This window comes from Coregonus clupeaformis, chromosome 20 (assembly GCF_020615455.1).
Source record: "Coregonus clupeaformis isolate EN_2021a chromosome 20, ASM2061545v1, whole genome shotgun sequence".
Classification (NCBI taxonomy): domain Eukaryota; kingdom Metazoa; phylum Chordata; class Actinopteri; order Salmoniformes; family Salmonidae; genus Coregonus; species Coregonus clupeaformis.
Window position 1 is genome coordinate 46,846,471 of NC_059211.1, and position 17,594 is coordinate 46,864,064.

The 17,594-nt window shown below is 41.3% G+C and overlaps 1 protein-coding gene and 1 long non-coding RNA gene across 12 annotated transcripts in view; one reads left to right on the forward strand and one right to left on the reverse strand.

Moving 5' to 3' along the window:
• LOC121533539 (CUGBP Elav-like family member 5) overlaps positions 1–17,594 on the forward strand; it is a 242,950-nt gene that overhangs the window by 48,809 nt on the left and 176,547 nt on the right. The gene's annotated exons all lie outside the window — the stretch shown is intronic.
• Positions 4,065–4,548, reverse strand: LOC121533540. The gene is made up of 3 exons (XR_005994470.1): positions 4,436–4,548; positions 4,263–4,336; positions 4,065–4,159 (listed from the first exon to the last, which is right to left on the reverse strand). It is a non-coding gene; the product is annotated as an uncharacterized LOC121533540 (long non-coding RNA).

A 17,594-nucleotide genomic window follows, 5' to 3' on the forward strand; every position in this document is an offset into this window, starting at 1 on the left:
GGACAGACAGTCAGGGGGCCTTGATGAGAGAGAGAGAGAGAGAGAGAGAGAGAGAGCGAGAGAGAGAGAGAGAGAGAGAGAGAGAGAGAGAGAGAGAGAAACGCCTTGGGGGATTGAGCCAGGCTAAGTTTCTATTAGGGCTATCTACATAACACCTAAGATGTCCCTCTTTCTGATGTGACAGGCAGCCAGATTATCTCACATTAGGGAAAACAACAAAGCTGGGTGCTGTTCTATATCGCAGGGAGGACAGCGCTGCATGGGAGATTTATCTATCTGTGGCACAGCTAGGGAACAATGGCATTCAAAAACAGACTGGAAATTTACATTTATATAAATACAAGTATGTTAGGTTTGGTTTGGTTTTGCCTTTGAACATGTTTTAGTCAAAACAGTATTATTGAGGGAGCTAATTTACCTTAAACGACGAGTCTCACATAGCCTCCTTTCCCTATTAATAGCCGGCCATTGGCACACATTTCAGCAATTAAAGGCCTGTTTCAAATAAACAAGGGGTCTAAATTAATTGTTTATGAGGTTACCATGGACACACCTGAAGCTCGAAATCGGGAGTGTATGATAGGCAGCCTAGTATGCAAGGCTGATCTGCAATGGATTTGTTATTATAATGTTTATACTGGTCATACTTGTCACAGGTAGTATTTTCAACTTTTTATTGAGAAAAAGCTGTGTGCATTAAGGAAATAGAGGCCTGGCTCAAATATTAGCTAGTGCAATTTCGAACCATCCTGTGCTGATTTCATAAGGACAAACAAAACTATACATCCCATTGCTAATACACAGTGCATTGCCCAGAGTGCATGATAAACACAATCATCATCCCTAGAGGCATGCAATGTTCCTGAGATGTTAAACAACAACACAAACATAAAATTAACCCCCTCCGTCTCCCTCCGTCTCCCATCATGCATTGTGTCTGTAATAACCTCCAACCACAGCAAACATCATTCACCATTCACTGTTTGAAGCTATCACACAATTGCAAAACAAATTATGTTCTATCTGTGTGAATGGCACTGGGAGCGTCAGTGTTTGATTTGACTAATAGTTTTCAGGGACAGAGAGGGATGGAATCTCTTAGTGTCAGCATCTGAATTTGAGGTGTGTGAGCAAAGTGGATATCCACTAATTTCTCATAGGTGTATGCGCTGTCCCTGCTAAGAGCACTGTGATGTGTGTGTGTGTGTGTGTGTGTGTGTGTGTGTGTGCGCGCGCGCGTGTTTATTGCTGTTACAAGAGAGACGTTTCCACACCGACCAATCAGGCAGCCCTCTCCCTCTTTTAGCCTAATGAGTTAAACCGAAGCCTTTCTGGCCAACAGGATGAGAGTCATTAAGCTTAGGTGAATCAACTTAAGATCATAGAACAGATTTAAATGGCTTAGTCTGGCCTAAGAACAAACACTGGACTTGCGTAGGGCTGTAAGGTGGCCAAGAGTGGGGGTGAGGACACCAATAGGCAACTCTCCTCTTAAGAAACTGGAAATGGCTGCTCCCACCTTGAGCCAAAATGGGCCCAGGTCTTTCTTTCATAAAATTAACAGACAGCTTCCAAAAGAGGAGAATTGTAACATAATGTGCTCAGAACTATTATTCTGTAATCTTCAATAATTAATGTCGCTTGTCGGGGTACTGCTGAAAACATGTCTGGTACAACAAATTAGTAATCCTCAATAATTGTCCAAAAGCAATTTGAGACGGATTTTAAATACTGTATCAAACCGTGTGCTGTGGGAAGGTGAAGACAGTTACCACTCTAGAAAAATAAAACCGGGAGAAAGGTATCGGCGTCTTAAGATTGCACAGCCTTGTTGAAAGCGTTAGCTTGAGCTTTCTCCAGCCCACGCGCTCCCACGTCAAAGCTGTATATTTAGAAGGGGAGGCTTTTTTCTCTGTGTGCCATGGTGCGAGAGGTGCACGGGGGCTCTGAAATGTTTGTCTTTGTTCTCCTCCATGAGTTTTTTTGTGTGGGCGTTTAAAGTTTCAAGAACCACCTCGGGACTGCATTTCAACAGATGGAGGTTTAACTAAAGTGTTCACATCCAAATCAGGGCTGTACTTTTGTAGCCTGGTGTTTGTTTGTGTGTTTGTTTTTTCGACAGCATTGAGGGTGCGCTTTCACATACCTACCAAGGGCCTGTTATATCAAGCCATTTCATAAGTAAAAATGTCTAATAGGTGTGAACTAACCGAATCAGAAGAATCCAGTGATTAGCCCGTTCGCTGTCAGTTGGCTATGGCAATAGCCTTGGTTAAACCACTTTAATATATTTGTTGAACAACTCCCAAATTGTATAGAACGACACAGTAGCTGTCCATGGGGCTGAATTATTGTGAGGCCAGAAAGCAGCAGTGGTAGGCCTGCTGTTCCACAGCGCGTGTCTAAATCACTGTCCATGGTGCTGAAACATTGAGGATGTCTGTCATGACACCACAGTAGTCAAACAGGCTTCTGTGTTATTTTTCTCTGCAACTTGAGGACTGTCCAGAGCGGATTGGAATGACATGTCTGGTAGGGATGTAACGATTCACCGATACGCTTCGGTCCCCGATTCAAATGTTTAAGATAGGACTGCATCAGTCCGGGGACCCCAAACCAATCCAAATATAGCATGCATCGGTCCGAAAATCGATTCAAACTTTACGAATCGCAGATATTATTTGTTGTTTCTCATATTACTTTCTTTATACCTTCCGAAAATAGGCCTACCTCATAATTTGTGACAAATGATGAGTCCTCTCCCTCAGTGTCGAACTAAGCATGTAAGTGTGTTGACAGTCATTGATCTACAAGTAATTTTGCATGCCAAACAACCCTATGGAATATCAGTAGCCTAGTCAAACTGCGCGCTGTGCCCAGATTCGCGCGCTGACCAAGACGAAGTAGGCAGCCTGTTCCTGATTTTGCGCATCTGCTTGGCATCTTCAGCATTCAAATGCTAAAATGATTTGCGATATTAGGCTTTATTAGTTGAGTGGCAACCTGTGTAATTTGCTAGGCTATTGTTATTTATGCGCTGTTGAAAATGTGTTTTACCGGAATAAAAGTAAACTACCGGAGACACAACTCACATCTGCCAATACCTGCTTAACGGGGCTTACAATATATTTTATTCCGATTGTTCAGGTTTACCATCAGCAATAGTTTTGGTAGTTTTGCTTTAAAAAATCGGTGTATATGGTAATTTTTTGATATACAGGGTAAAGTTGATAATTTCATAACGAGCAATCACTTTTGCGAGGCGCACTGCATGGGCAAAGCGGGAGGAGAAAAGAAGCTCACTAAAAACTTCCAAACGGTCAAAACCATTGGATTTTGAGATGGGCTATGTCATAGCTAATTTGTGAACGATAAATATCTGGTCAAGGATCCAATAAATGTCGCCAATTGAGTAAAATGCTTTTGACTTAAAGTTGCTTTTCCAGGAAATAAATCACATTATTGAACATAACTACCACAGGGTAGGCAGCAACTTTGAGTCATTCGAGACATGGTGACAGTCAGCTAAGCTATACTTTTTCATGTCTAAAACGCATTTCTCATTCCAATGGACAACTTGAGAAAATTTTTCATGACTTTTCTGACCTGTAATTTTGTGGTCAGAGTTTGTGTAGAGGAGTAAAATTCCTGCCATAGAGTTTTTATTTTGTATTATCTGTCAGTGCAGTATTGCATTGCATTATATACACTCTTAGAAAAAAAGGTTCCATATAGAACCAAAAAGGGTTATATTGCTAAAAGTTTTATATAGAACCCTTTTATAAGGATATTTGATCAGAACCCTAGGGGTTGTTCTTCACTGAACCAAATATAGAACCCCAAGGGTTCTTCTTAACTGAACCACAATTGGTTCCATATAGAACGCTGTATGGTGCCATTTATTAATTATGGATACTACCAATAAATAGTAATATTTCTAGCTAAGAATATAATATAATAAACAATTATAACAAAAGAATACCAGTATAGTTTTGTGATTTTATTGTCATTATATGCAAACATAGTTTGAAAATGTGCACTGGTGGCCAGGGAGGCATCTCTTTGTTTGAATGATGGCCCACTTCAATCTTGCTACCAACTCTGGTGGACTTCATTATGGAACAGTAGGCTACAGTATGGGTTGTTGCCTGGCTGGTTCCTGAGAAGATGTTAATCTTCAGTAATAAACATTAGTTCATCTGCCAAAATGAAGACAAAATGCGATGCAGACATAATTATTATGATGTAGAAGAACAACTTACATGCAGTTGTTGTTGTCATCAGCAGCAGCCGAAAGAGTAGATCCTCTGCCTCATATAGTTGGTTTACTGCCAGACTGGGAAAGAGATAGTTTGTTAAAAGCCGTGTAATGATTAACTATTGAATCACCAAAACTTATTATGAATAATTTATTATGAATACGTTTGATTCATACCTCCTCTCGGTCAGCCAACTGCCCATCACGTGCATTCAACAGATGTCAGCAACAGTCTTATAATGGCTTCATGAAAAATAATCCCCTCATCTGACTCCACACTGAAATACTGAAATAAAAGTAACAATTAGCTAATTGCCAATGTCAGGATGGGTCTGTAGCTCTATTTGGCATATTCAATAAGAACAATATATGTTTATTTGTAGGAGTTAGCTAGCTTGTAAAGTGTCTAATTAATGTACCATTTTTCTGTCTAGAATTCTGAAAAAACCTTATCTAGGTAGCCTATAGTTTATCATATCACTTTGGCTTCATATATTTGAATTAAATCAACTTTGCTTACCTTAATAAATAGAAAAATAATGTGCTTATTTGTAGGCCATTTGCATGTTCAACAACCGGCCTCTCGCGTCGCATGCTGGAATGGCTACCTAATTCTACATCTAGCTAAGGTGTTTTGAGGTTGTAGAATCAGTATAAAAATTGAAATGTGTACGAAAATTTGTTAGCTAGCTAGTGTCTGCTTGCTGCATGCTGGCTGAATCAGTCTCAAATCAATCCATGTGAAACGAAAGGGATGCTAACAACGACAGTTCAGACACTCAATGCTGAATACTCTCTCTAGCTAGCTAGTGTAGTGAAATTCTAGCAAATAGCACAAATGAGTTTTTATGATAATGCAGTTTCTGTTCTGCCGTGATTAGTGCGCCGAGTTCTGACGGCAGCAAAGCTGACTGCTCTAGCTGCGACGTTATCACATTGGCCAAATGTTACAAAGTAGTGAGGCAGAGTCGCCAACTGTCAAAGTCAGATACCTGCTGATTTCTAAGAACAGTCCCTTAACTTTGGTGCCGTACAACTTCATCAACAAGCTGGCAAACTAGCTACCATAATGGCCATTCAAACAAGCTAGCACTAGGCTGCTAACTGGAGCAAGTTTGCTTAGCTGATCGAGCAAGGTTTGCCGTAGTAGCCAGTGCATCATAGCTACGAGAGTGGAATGATTTTCAGAATTAGGAACGGCGGATGAGCAAAATCTCGATGTTTAGAGATGAGTTCCACGTTTGGTTAGACGGAAGGCTCGTGGCAGCTGCGTGTCACATTAGAATGATGGCATCTGATGTGATACAATGGAGTGAACGGTGTCGGACGAGACAGTTAGCCATTTTTCTGACCAGGCAAAATCTTGCTGTAGCATAATTAATATGGATATAAACGTCAATGCAAAACAGCTAAAATAAATGAAAAGGCAGCTAGTTAGCTGTCATTTCAGAGTTTGACGTCACTGTGTTAGCTTTTGTTAGCTGTTGGCTAAAATCCACATTACACTCTGGGGTAGGGATAGAACCCTAAGGTTATGTGCCGTCACTGGGTTTATATATAGAACGTTTTTTAGTAAAGGGTTCTTTAATCTGCTCCAAAAAACCAAGATGTTCTGTATATAACCCCAAATAACCATTTTTTCTAAGAGTGTATGCTACCTTTACAGTGGGACTGTGCGACAAATAGTTCTAGCTAAGCCTACGCCAAAGAGATGTAGCCTAGCTATATTTACAGGAAGCAGTTCAGCCTATATTGTATTTTTGTTAATTAATGAGAGATAAGCTGATGCATCATCTCACCCTTACACACCAAAAAAAATGTGGAGAACGCCTCACACCGTATCCATATGTTGTTTTTATTTATGGACAGGACAAAAATACTTCAAAGACTTGTTTGCCTGAGAGTGCACTCACATACTAACTTCCCCCCTCTATCATTCTCCATCCCTGCGTCCCTTTTCCATATTTCCCTCTCTGTCTCTCCTGTCCCCATCAAAGCCATTTTTCTCCTCGCTCAGCGGCGGCTGTGCTTCTCTCGGGATTGTGAGCGCTCAAGCGCTGCAGGCATCCCCGAAGCCAGTGCGTAGCCTACAAACACTCCCTGCACGACCACACAAGCCCCTTTATATTAGCGCCAGTGAAATATAGTACATTCACCCAAAATCTGGGTTATACACCGATGGGGGAAACAAAAGCCCAGTTTCCAGCATATTGGAAGCTGTAATGCGCGGACAACCTATTGATATTACACCACTGCACCTTTAAGGGGTCTCTCTATATTCTCTAATCCTCCCACACAAATGAGCTCTCATTATTTCAATGTATTTCTGGGGCGCTAGTGCATTATGAACAGCTGAAAACAGCCTGAGCTTTCCAATAAACTCTCATTATTAAAATGTCTGCAACTAATACATGAAAAGCATTTTAATCCCCTCCACCTTTCTCCCCCTAGTCCACATTCCGTGTTTGTAGCCTACTATCCGATGAAATAAACATAGGTAACCTATGATAATTGAACTGGAATACAGACAACGGGGTTAATTTATTAAAACACATGATGCTAGTCTGTGCGTCATTTTCAGAGGTCCTCATTAAAAACGATCTGCATAAATGGAGCAGATAAAAATGCGGATTATGATATTAAATAACAGTTTTGGTTTCCAATTAAATTTATGCTTTATAATTAGCCGAAATTAGCCCATTCACTTCTTATACAACCCCTTTTATCAATCCGCCACGTTGCCAGAGAAATTAGATATCTGTCGCCTGCGTATTCACGTGGAAAGCCCCATATTCCTGCGCGTTCTAATACAGAGAGGCAGCTCTGTCATCTCCGGTCCTGCCCCGGTCCTGACAAACAGACCCCTACAGTATTTGTTGTTAGCCTACATTCCAGAGTACAGTGACAAAAACGTCACCACCTATTGTAAGAATAGATTACTAAAAATGTCTAGGAAGTGCAGAGCAAAACGCCACCAAAAAGAGCTGTTGCCCACAAATTGTGAAATGTATTTGGGAGTAACTAATATTTTCAGGCTCGTGTATTACCGAAGTAGTAGTATTATTGATCAATCATTTATTTCAGTCACTGTCAGCCTCCTTTGTAATTTTACAAATATATATATATTTTTTTGTTGTTGTCATTTAGCAGACGCTCTTATCCAGAAGCAATTAGGGTAAAGTGCCTTAGCGACTTACAGGAGCAATTAGGGTTAAGTGCCTTGCTCAAGGGCACATCGACAGATTTTTCACCTAGTCGGCTCGGGGATTAGAACCAGCGACCTTTTGGTTACTGGCACAATGCTCTTAACCACTAAGCTACCTGCCGCCCCATATAGGCATGCATTAGGCCTACATGACATTACATGACTTCATTACATGCCATCTTTTCACAAGAGAGTGTTACTGTTCAATCCAACCCGCAACATCTATAGTTGCATATAATTGCATTGAGTCACAATGGAAACTAAGTGAGATAGTCATGGATAGTGTAGTTCAGGCAGAAGCTGTGTGTCTGTTCTGTAGGCTGTATTATATGGAGAACCCTGTCCTGTCCCTCCCTAACCCTCCCTAGCCAGAGACAGAGAGCACAGCTAGCGGTCATATTTTGCTCTTCTCTGATATACCTGCTCAGTTGCCTTGAGAAGAGAGATTGTTTGTTTTGCAGAGCCCTCTTTCATTTCACAGGGGGCAGGGACACCATTAATATTGTCTTGCCATACATCTTATACACTGATAATGCAGGCATCGCCTCAAGATGAAAAGAAATAGTGCATTACCATCACCCTGCCTGATGACACATGGAGCTTGCTGTGGCTGCTCTGAATAGCCTTGATGCAGGCAGGGGGAGAGGAGGGGAGAGAAGAGGAGGATAGCATAGGACACCATCCTCCATATAAGGAGGACACAGAGACTAATGCGTTTGTGCAGGACCCATCCACATCCTATCCTACGATATGTTTGCAGAAGTATTACCAGGGGATAATGTCAGCTCTGTCCTATTGCAGTATATGAGTGGTGTGACACTGGTCTTAGATCCTGGGATAGCTGACTAGGGCTTGATAGGATGATAGGATGAAAGAGTACAGCGGTAGGCAGTGTTTGAGTAGCCTCACAAGGAATTTCAATTAGGTGGTTAGTCTGTACATTAAACCTACCAAACTCAATTCAAATCTCCTTTCTCATAGCTTTCAGATGGAGAAAATCTCCAATCATTTATTATTATGATGTTTGTTTTCATTTCACTCATCCTGTTGGAGAATGACTGACAGCTTAATCAGAATTAATAGGCCACATGCACTGTCTCTTCTTTCTCTACCTGCATTTATGTTTTATTCATCTGTAATGTTGTAATGTAAAATTGATATGATTTAATAATACATTGATGCTGTATAGGTTAGATGGATTCCCCATTTAATTGGTGAGTATTTAGTGTGTAATTGTAATGTAGAGAACAACTGAAGGAATAAGGGAGACACAATACAATAGAATGTTCACTTTTACTTAACACACACACACACGCACGCACACACATCGTGGCGGTCAGTGCTGTTTAAGATCAGGGTGGACGATTTTTTAAAATGAGCATGGCCTTATTTCTATTACAGCATATTGGATGACTGTCATTCATATTCCATTCACCCAGCTCAATGTAACATTGATAGGTTTAAGCTACTACATGATACTCAAATTTTCCCTATACCCATCATGAGGTTGCTACAACCTAGCCAACAAATGAAAGTTTACAATGTAGGTGCACAGGTCGAGAGAACATTTTGAGTAATCATGGTGACAGACAGTGACACATTCAATACCGCCTTGCATACTCTTGCCTGCATCTAGCTGATCTAGCGTGTAATCATTAGTCCAAACAGTTGCAAACAAGAGTTTCTATTGGACAAATTCAGTTATGTTCATCCCCTTTTCATTCCGTTTGTTTCCATTTAAGAAACGTTTTTCAACAAAATGGGCAGAATGAATACACCCCTGATCACCCTCTAACACAGTTCACTTTCATAGCAGCCACATACACACAGCATGATCCTTTTGCTCGTTGTATAATTCCTTCTTGCATCTATGCGCTCTCCTCCTCTCACCTTTTCCCTTCGCTTGTGGACTTCATTGCACAACACAGCAGCTGTCTGTGACCAGGCGAAAAAACCTGTCCAAGCCAAACCTTCATACCATAACTGCTAACCGCGACACACAGCCTACATTGTTGTGTCACCATATTAGCTAACATCATAGTCAACATAGCTACTAGAACCAACACGTTAGTAAACCTGCAACAATCATGCAGTACAGTGTACAGCAAGCAGTTTAGCAGTTACTTAGTTAGTGGGTCACAGTGGCAATAAATTAATAAAACCAAACGCTTACCTTGACTTGGAAGAGTTCCAGTGTTGGATAGCCATAGCCAGCTATCTAGCATAGCATCCCTCTTTGTGCCGGGTGTTTGAGTAGGCTAAACTAGCTAGCTGCATTCTCTAGCTAAGTAAGTGAAAGTGAAATAAATACAACAAAATATATCTCTCTTGCTTCTTCATTTTTAAAGAAATGCATTTATTAAAAACTGTTAAACTGTTTTCTTTCTCTCTCTCTGAGTCAACTACTCACCACTTATACACTACAGTGCTAGCTAGCTGTAACTTATGCGTTCAGTACTAGATTCATTCTCTGATCCTTTGATTGGGTGGACAACATGTCAGTTCATGCTGCAAGAGCTCTGATAGTTTGGAGGACGTCCTCCGGAAGTTGTCATAATTACTGTATAAGCCTATGGAAGGGGATGAAAACCATGAGCCTCCTAGGTTTTGTATTGAAGTCAATGTACCCAGAGGAGGACGGAAACTAGCTGTCCTCCGGCTACACCATAGTGCTACCCCAGAGAGTGCTGTTGAGCCTACAATAGACCTTCATTGCAAAATTGTGTGTTTTAATCAATGATTTGGTGACATGAATATATTTAATATAGTTTTATTTTTATGAAATTCACTGAGGAAGATGGTCCTTCCCTTCCTCCTCTGAGGAGCCTCCACTGCACACACACACACACACACACACACACACACACACACACACACACACACACACACACACACACACACACACACGCTTTATGCCTCCCTCTGGAATGAAAGAAAAAGAGAAACAATAGAGAAATGTGTAATTTTCAACATGTCTATTGTAAAGAACCAAACAGCCCTCTTATATTGAATATCTAAATGGGAAATCAGCAGTTCAAACAATAACAAAGCAGGCAACCCACCTCTGTTTTCATTAATAGCTGAGGAATGGGGCTGGAGAAATGTAATCACTCTCAAATTCATAGACAGAGCTATGGATGCAAGGACTGACCATCCATGACATGAAGATGATAGTTTAACAATTTTTATGGAGGAAGACAGGTTTAAACGTTCAAACACTTTTGGGCCTTGCATCCCTGGCAACAGCTCTGGTCCCGCCCACAAAGGGTAAAGAAAAGGGAATCTCTCATTGAAATGCATTCGTTAAATGGCTTCAAATATAATATTTTAATATAATCATGTATTCTATCTATAACCAAGTTAATGCCTGACTTGTGATGAGCAAGTCATCAAGTCGAATGTAAAAAAATAAGTCACTTTTACCACTTATTTCAAGCTATGAAGCCAAGGTGCAAAAATGCCAATTCAATACAGGCCAGAAAAACTGCATGCCATGCGTGTGTCCCGTGCTACTGTAAAAAGGCAAAAATAAATGGCATGAAATTGACTGCTAAGTATTACTAATAGTAGCTAATATCAACGAGGCAAAAATCATTTGCATCTCTGTGAGTGATCAAGCGGCTGAGCTAGCTAGCTGTTGAGCGTTTTGAACGTGACAGCTTTCTAGCAACCCAAAGACAGCAAGCTAGCTAGCTAGCTATTTTCCAATTAGACATTTGTTTCATAACCCATCTAGCTAAGGTTGCAAGCTAACTTAATCTAGCCTGCACAATATTGTTTGTCTTGTTTGTTGATCTGTAATGCTAGTTAGCTAGCTATGCAGTTCCAACCAGCCTAGCTGCCCATCCAACCAGCTACCAATGGACAGCTTGCTAGCTAAATATTTATAGAACAGACCTTCTTCAAATCAAATCAAATCACATTTTATTTGTTACATGCGCCGAATACAACAGATGTAGACCTTACCGTGAAATGCTTACTTACAAGCCCTTAACCAACAATGCAGTTCAAGAAATAGAGTTAAGAAAATATTTACTAAATAAACAAAAGTAAAAAATAAAAAAATAATTACACAATAAAATAACAATATCGAGGCTATATACAGGGGGTACCGGTACCGAGTCAATGTGCAGGGGTACAGGTTAGTCGAGGTAATTTGTACATGTAGGGGGGTCAATGTAAATAGACCAGGTGGCCATTTGATTAATTGTTCAGCAGTTTTATGGCTTGGGGGTAGAAGCTATTAAGTAGCCTTTTGGACCTAGACTTGGCGCTCCGGTACCGCTTGCTGTGCAGTAGCAGAGAGAACAGTCTATGACTTGGGTGAATGGAGTCTTTGACAATTTTTTGGGCCTTCCTCTGACACCGCCTAGTATATAGGTCCTGGATGGCAGGAAGCTAAGTCGTTGGATATTAGTAGTGCTGTAGTAAATGATCTATTTTACAGCCAGTTAAGATGGCATGAATACGATTTAAACCTACAAATATAACATGTTAATTTAAAACAAAACACATGTAAGTGAATGGGGTTTCCAACATTCTGAAGCTTTCTTTACCCTTCATAGTCATTGCTAAGCTAAACAATGGGCCTCACCTCATTGTTTACAAACGATGGAGTAAAATATGCTTACATTTTGTGTTCTCATGGTTTAACTACAGTGAGGGAAAAAAGTATTTGATCCCCTGTTGATTTTGTACGTTTGCCCACTGACAAAGAAATGATCAGTCTATCATTTTAATGGTAGGTTTATTTGAACAGTGAGAGACAGAATAACAACAAAAACATCCAGAAAAACGCATGTCAAAAATGTTATAAATTGATTTGCATTTTAATGAGGGAAAGATTTCTGGCTCCCAGGTGTCTTTTATACAGGTAACGAGCTGAGATTAGGAGCACACTCTTAAAGGGAGTGCTCCTAATCTCAGTTTGTTACTTGTATAAAAGACACCTGTCCACAGAAGCAATCAAGCAATCAGATTCCAAACTCTCCACCATGGCCAAGACCAAAGAGCTCTCCAAGGATGTCAGGGACAAGATTGTAGACCTACACAAGGCTGGAATGGGCTACAAGACCATCGCCAAGCAGCTTGGTGAGAAGGTGACAACAGTTGGTGCGATTATTCGCAAATGGAAGAAACACAAAAGAACTGTCAATCTCCCTCGGCTTGGGGCTCCATGCAAGATCTCACCTCGCGGAGTTGCAATGATCATGAGAACGGTGAGGAATCAGCCCAGAACTACACGGGAGGATCTTGTCAATGATCTCAAGGCAGCTGGGACCATAGTCAGCAAGAAAACAATTGGTAACACACTACACCGTGAAGGACTGAAATCCTGCAGCGCCTGCAAGGTCCCCCTGCTCAAGAAAGCACATATACAGGCCCGTCTGAAGTTTGCCAATGAACATCTGAATGATTCAGAGGAGAACTGGGTGAAAGTGTTTTCTTTGGCATCAACTCAACTCGCCGTGTTTGGAGGAGGAGGAATGCTGCCTATGACCCCAAGAACACCATCCCCACTGTCAAACATGGAGGTGGAAACATTATGCTTTTGGGGGTGTTTTTCTGCTAAGGGGACAGGACAACTTCACCACATCAAAGGGACGATGGACGGCGCAATGTACCATCAAATCTTGGGTGAGAACCTCCTTCCTTCAGCCAGGGCATTGAAAATGGGTCGTGGATGGGTATTCCAGCATGACAATGACCCAAAACACACGGCCAAGGCAACAAAGGAGTGACTCAAAAAGAAGCACATTAAGGTCCTGGAGTGACCTAGCCAGTCTCCAGACCTTAATCCCATAGATCAGGCTCGAAACCTTAATGACTTGGAGAAGATCTGCAAAGAGGAGTGGGACAAAATCCCTCCTGAGATGTATGCAAACCTGGTGGCCAACTACAAGAAACGTCTGACCTCTGTGATTGCCAACAAGGGTTTTGCCACTAAATACTAAGTCATGTTTTGCAGAGGGGTCAAATACGTATTTCCCTCATTAAAATGCAAATCAATTTATAACATTTTTGACATGTGTTTTTCTGGATTTTTTCATTGTTATTCTGTTTCTCACTGTTCAAATAAACCTACCATTAAAATTATAGACTGATCATGTCTTTGTCAGTGGGTAAACGTACAAAATCAGCAGGGGATCAAATACTTTTTTCCCTCACTGTAAGCTCATTTATAAGTTATATTCTTCAAGAATCAATGGGTATATATCATTAAGTAACAAAATGTATGTAGCAATCACAGATTGCCCCTTTAATGTTACAGAGCTCACTAGCTCTCCATAACCTGACTGAATGCATAGCATCTGACCTATGATCTGACCTATGATCAGAATGGAATAACAAAAGGTCCAAACAAAGGTCAGTAGGGCTTAGTAACTGATATTCCTATAACAATAGAGCAAGAAAGACCTGTGTGATGACGCAAGCTGCTCTACAGTATATTTCACTTCCTCCACAACTTTGATGTTTGTCTCACAGTATTATCATCTGCCATTTTGTTGTCTTGGCATCCAGCCCTCTCCCTGATCATGTGACCCAGCAGCTCCCCCCTTGTGGGATGTGTAGTGAAGCTGTCAAACTTTGAGCCTCTTTCCCCAGAGTCATAGGGGGAAACACGAGACAGAAACATCTCAACAACCTCAAAACGTAGTCAAAACTTGTGTATTTGACAGGTTGACCTGGATTTACTCAGACTTCCAAAATCTCAAGTCTCATTCACCCAACAAAACTGTCTTCACGAACCCGTAGAAAAATAAGAAACCAGATAGAATGAACGTAGGGGGAAATATTCTGTTCTGCTTGACTCTCATTCGGCGGATTTGCCTGGAAGCCCTCTCGTCAAATGTGATGAAGAGCTGAAGTAAGTCACAGTAACGAACCAGACGGCAATGTTTAAAGCAGACGTCTAGTGGAGGTGCCGCTTGAATTTTAATCTCCCTCCCCCACACTTCATCACACATTTCCCCCACTTCCACGACAAACCCACATGGACAAAGCAGAAAACACAAGGAATATCACAGAACACTCCTCCCTCCCTTCTCCTACTCTGTTCCACCTCAGCCTCCAACCCTCCAATCCCCACTCCCATCCCTATCCCAATCCTCAGCCACGGTGCGAACCGAGGTTTATTTCCCTGGTGGAAATATTGGCCTGTCAGAGGCAGATCAATTGCCAGTGTCCGGGGCACTTCATGGTTGCTCTAATTATAATCCGGTGCAGCTGGCGCAGGACCACGTTGCTGTGGGGCAGTCATTGTAATAGTGGCATCACTGGGCGATGGATCGACTGTAGCGCGGGCCAAAGCCTTGCAGTCACTCCTAACGCTCCGTGCAGTGGAGAGGCTTTACTCTGGCTGCAGGCACAGGGGCCAGGGAGTCTTATCTGCCTCCTCCATGCGGCTGGCCTGGGCCTGGGCCGGCGTGTGCTCGGTGCTGGGGGAGTGCATTACTGATTCTATCCCCAGCTAGCACCACAGGCCCACTCCCCTCTTCTCTCTCCTCTCTCCTCTCGTCACAACAGGACCCAGGCTCTCTGCCATGCCATGCCTGCGTGTGGAGACCGAGATGGCTCCTACCCAGCATGCATGCTGCTGTACCTGGGAAGGCCCCGCAATTCTGGAAGCTTTTGTTTGGAGCTTGCAGAGAGAGTGTGCTTCTCAGATTAGAGGTGTTGTCCACAGCATAGCAGGGAAACAACTTTGCCATAATTAACTTATTGTACGTTCAGTATGGTTGAAATATGAGTTTAATTGGCCGTGAATATGGTGCAGGACAGACTTGGCGGACTGAAAGACAGAGTATATGTGACAAATACATGCACAGATTTTATTTTCTTTGTTTAAATATTGCCGTAGTCTTCCTCGCCAATGGGAGTGTGAATACCCCCTCTCCTCACTGGTAATCTGTGATCCCATTTCGACAAGCTGGAGGAAGTGTGAAAGAAGAGGATAAGGGAGGGGGTGAGAAAAAGAGAGAGAAAGAGACAGAGAGAGGAAGGATGGTGAGAAAGAGAGGGAATGAAACAGAGAAGGAGCAGAGACAGGTTGCAGATACAGAAGGTGGGGGGAGAATGGAGGGAGGGATAGAGAAAGAAATAGGAGTTGAGATAGAAACAGAAAGAAACAGAGAGAGAGGGAAGGGAAAAGAGAGGCGAGAGAGAGAAAGAGAGCGGGCTGACAGTTTGGGCATACTGTACATACTTCAAGTTAACAGAGTTATATAAGCAGATGCTGCTGGGGCGTTGTGGGCAGTGGCTGAAGATGTGTAGGATCTCTATCACTGAAGTGAAGGAGGGAGGGGAGGGAAAGAGGGAGGGAGGGAAAGAGGGAGGGAGGGAAAGAGGGAGGGAAAGAGGGAGGGAGGAGATCCTCAGGGGCCTGGGGAGCTGGGGAGCAATGTTCATTTTGGTAGCTATTTTAGTTTTTAGTTTTAGTCTTCAAATATATTTTAGTCTTAGTCACATTTAGGTAATTTCATCCTTCGTTAGTTTTGGACAATCAATTTTAGTCTAGTTTTAGTCACAGTCATTTTAGTCACATTTTAGTCAGTGCATTTTTTCCATAAATAATTAATATTTACCTTTAACTTCCATCATGTGTACATTAATATAGTCTTGTCCAACTAGGCCTAATATCCCCTCATATAGCTGGAACATTGCTATTTTGGGAGATTGTAACCAATGCCAGACATACAAAGCCTACAGGTAAACAATTTAGGCATAGGCCATACAGCTCTTTTCTCCCCATCATAACCTTGAGATGGGGGTATATAACAGTATATCCCTTAAAAAGGGGAGAATCTGAGCTTTCCAACAATGCCATAATTATTACTGTACTCCTAATATTCAGCAAATAGCATTAATATTTCCAATCGTAAAAAGAAAACTGCATTTGTCGACTGCGAGAGAGTCAACACAGATGAATAACAGCGCACATTGGAAAATAGAGATTCTATTCTGATGTGATAAAAATCCCAAATAGCCTATATGAAAGTAAGAGAGAGGAACATTTTTTGTTTCTAGTGTTACTTTCCCCAGCAAGAAAACCATCACAGTACAGTTGAGAAATATATGGCAAGTGGAAATCTAATCTTAAGAGATAGATGGGAGGGGTTGAATGGAGCTGAAGGTTGGGACTAATAACAACTAATAACAACAAAATAACTAATGTAAAACATACTGTGTCCATAATAAGTATATAGGTTGTAAACTTTTGTGAAAGAGCACAGTTTGGGGGATATGGCATGTAGAGGCAAACCGGATGGACATCATGAAAATGATCGGAGAGGTTGAGGGTAGAGGAAGTTCAGGAGTAAAAACAAACAAATATAATTATTGTAAAATTGACTGTGTCCATAAAATGTATATAGTATGTATAAGCTGGAAGTAGAGGCCTAAGCGTTGTTTTTCACTAGTTTACTCCAATTAGGGGAGGGTTGGTGGGGTTGGAAAGTAATAAAGGAAAATACATTTTAAAAAAGGATATGTATATATATATATATATATATATATATATATATGTATGTATATGTATAATAATAATAATATGCCATTTAGCAGACGCTTTAATCCAAAGCAATTTACAGTCATGTGTGCATACATTTTTTTTTGTGTATGGGTGGTCCCGGGGATCGAACCCACTACCTTGGCGTTACAAGCGCCGTGCTCTACCAGCTGAGCTACAGAGGACCACATATGTATGTACTGTATGTATATGTATGTATATATATATATATATATATTTGCAAAAAAAAACATATGGGGGATTGGAAGTGATGCAGACAATTACATTGATGGAAGTTACAATCTATCTATCTGCAATATTAAAGCTGATCAATAAAAAACAAAACAAAAATAGAGTCACTGACAACAACCAAAACGAAACAGGTGGGGTTTTAGGAGGGGTTCTGAAAGACACTCATTGGGGTGTCCACTGAACGTTGACTAGCGACAACAACTGAGACCTAAAAGACACCACCATGAGCGCACACTAAATTTGCCCACTAAGAGGCAAAGAAAAACCCACACCAAACTTAAAGACAGGAAGCAAACCAAAAAGTGGAGCAAAACAAAAACAGGGAAGATCAGATAAAGGATTGTCTTTCTAGAAATCAAATAAGGAGCGCC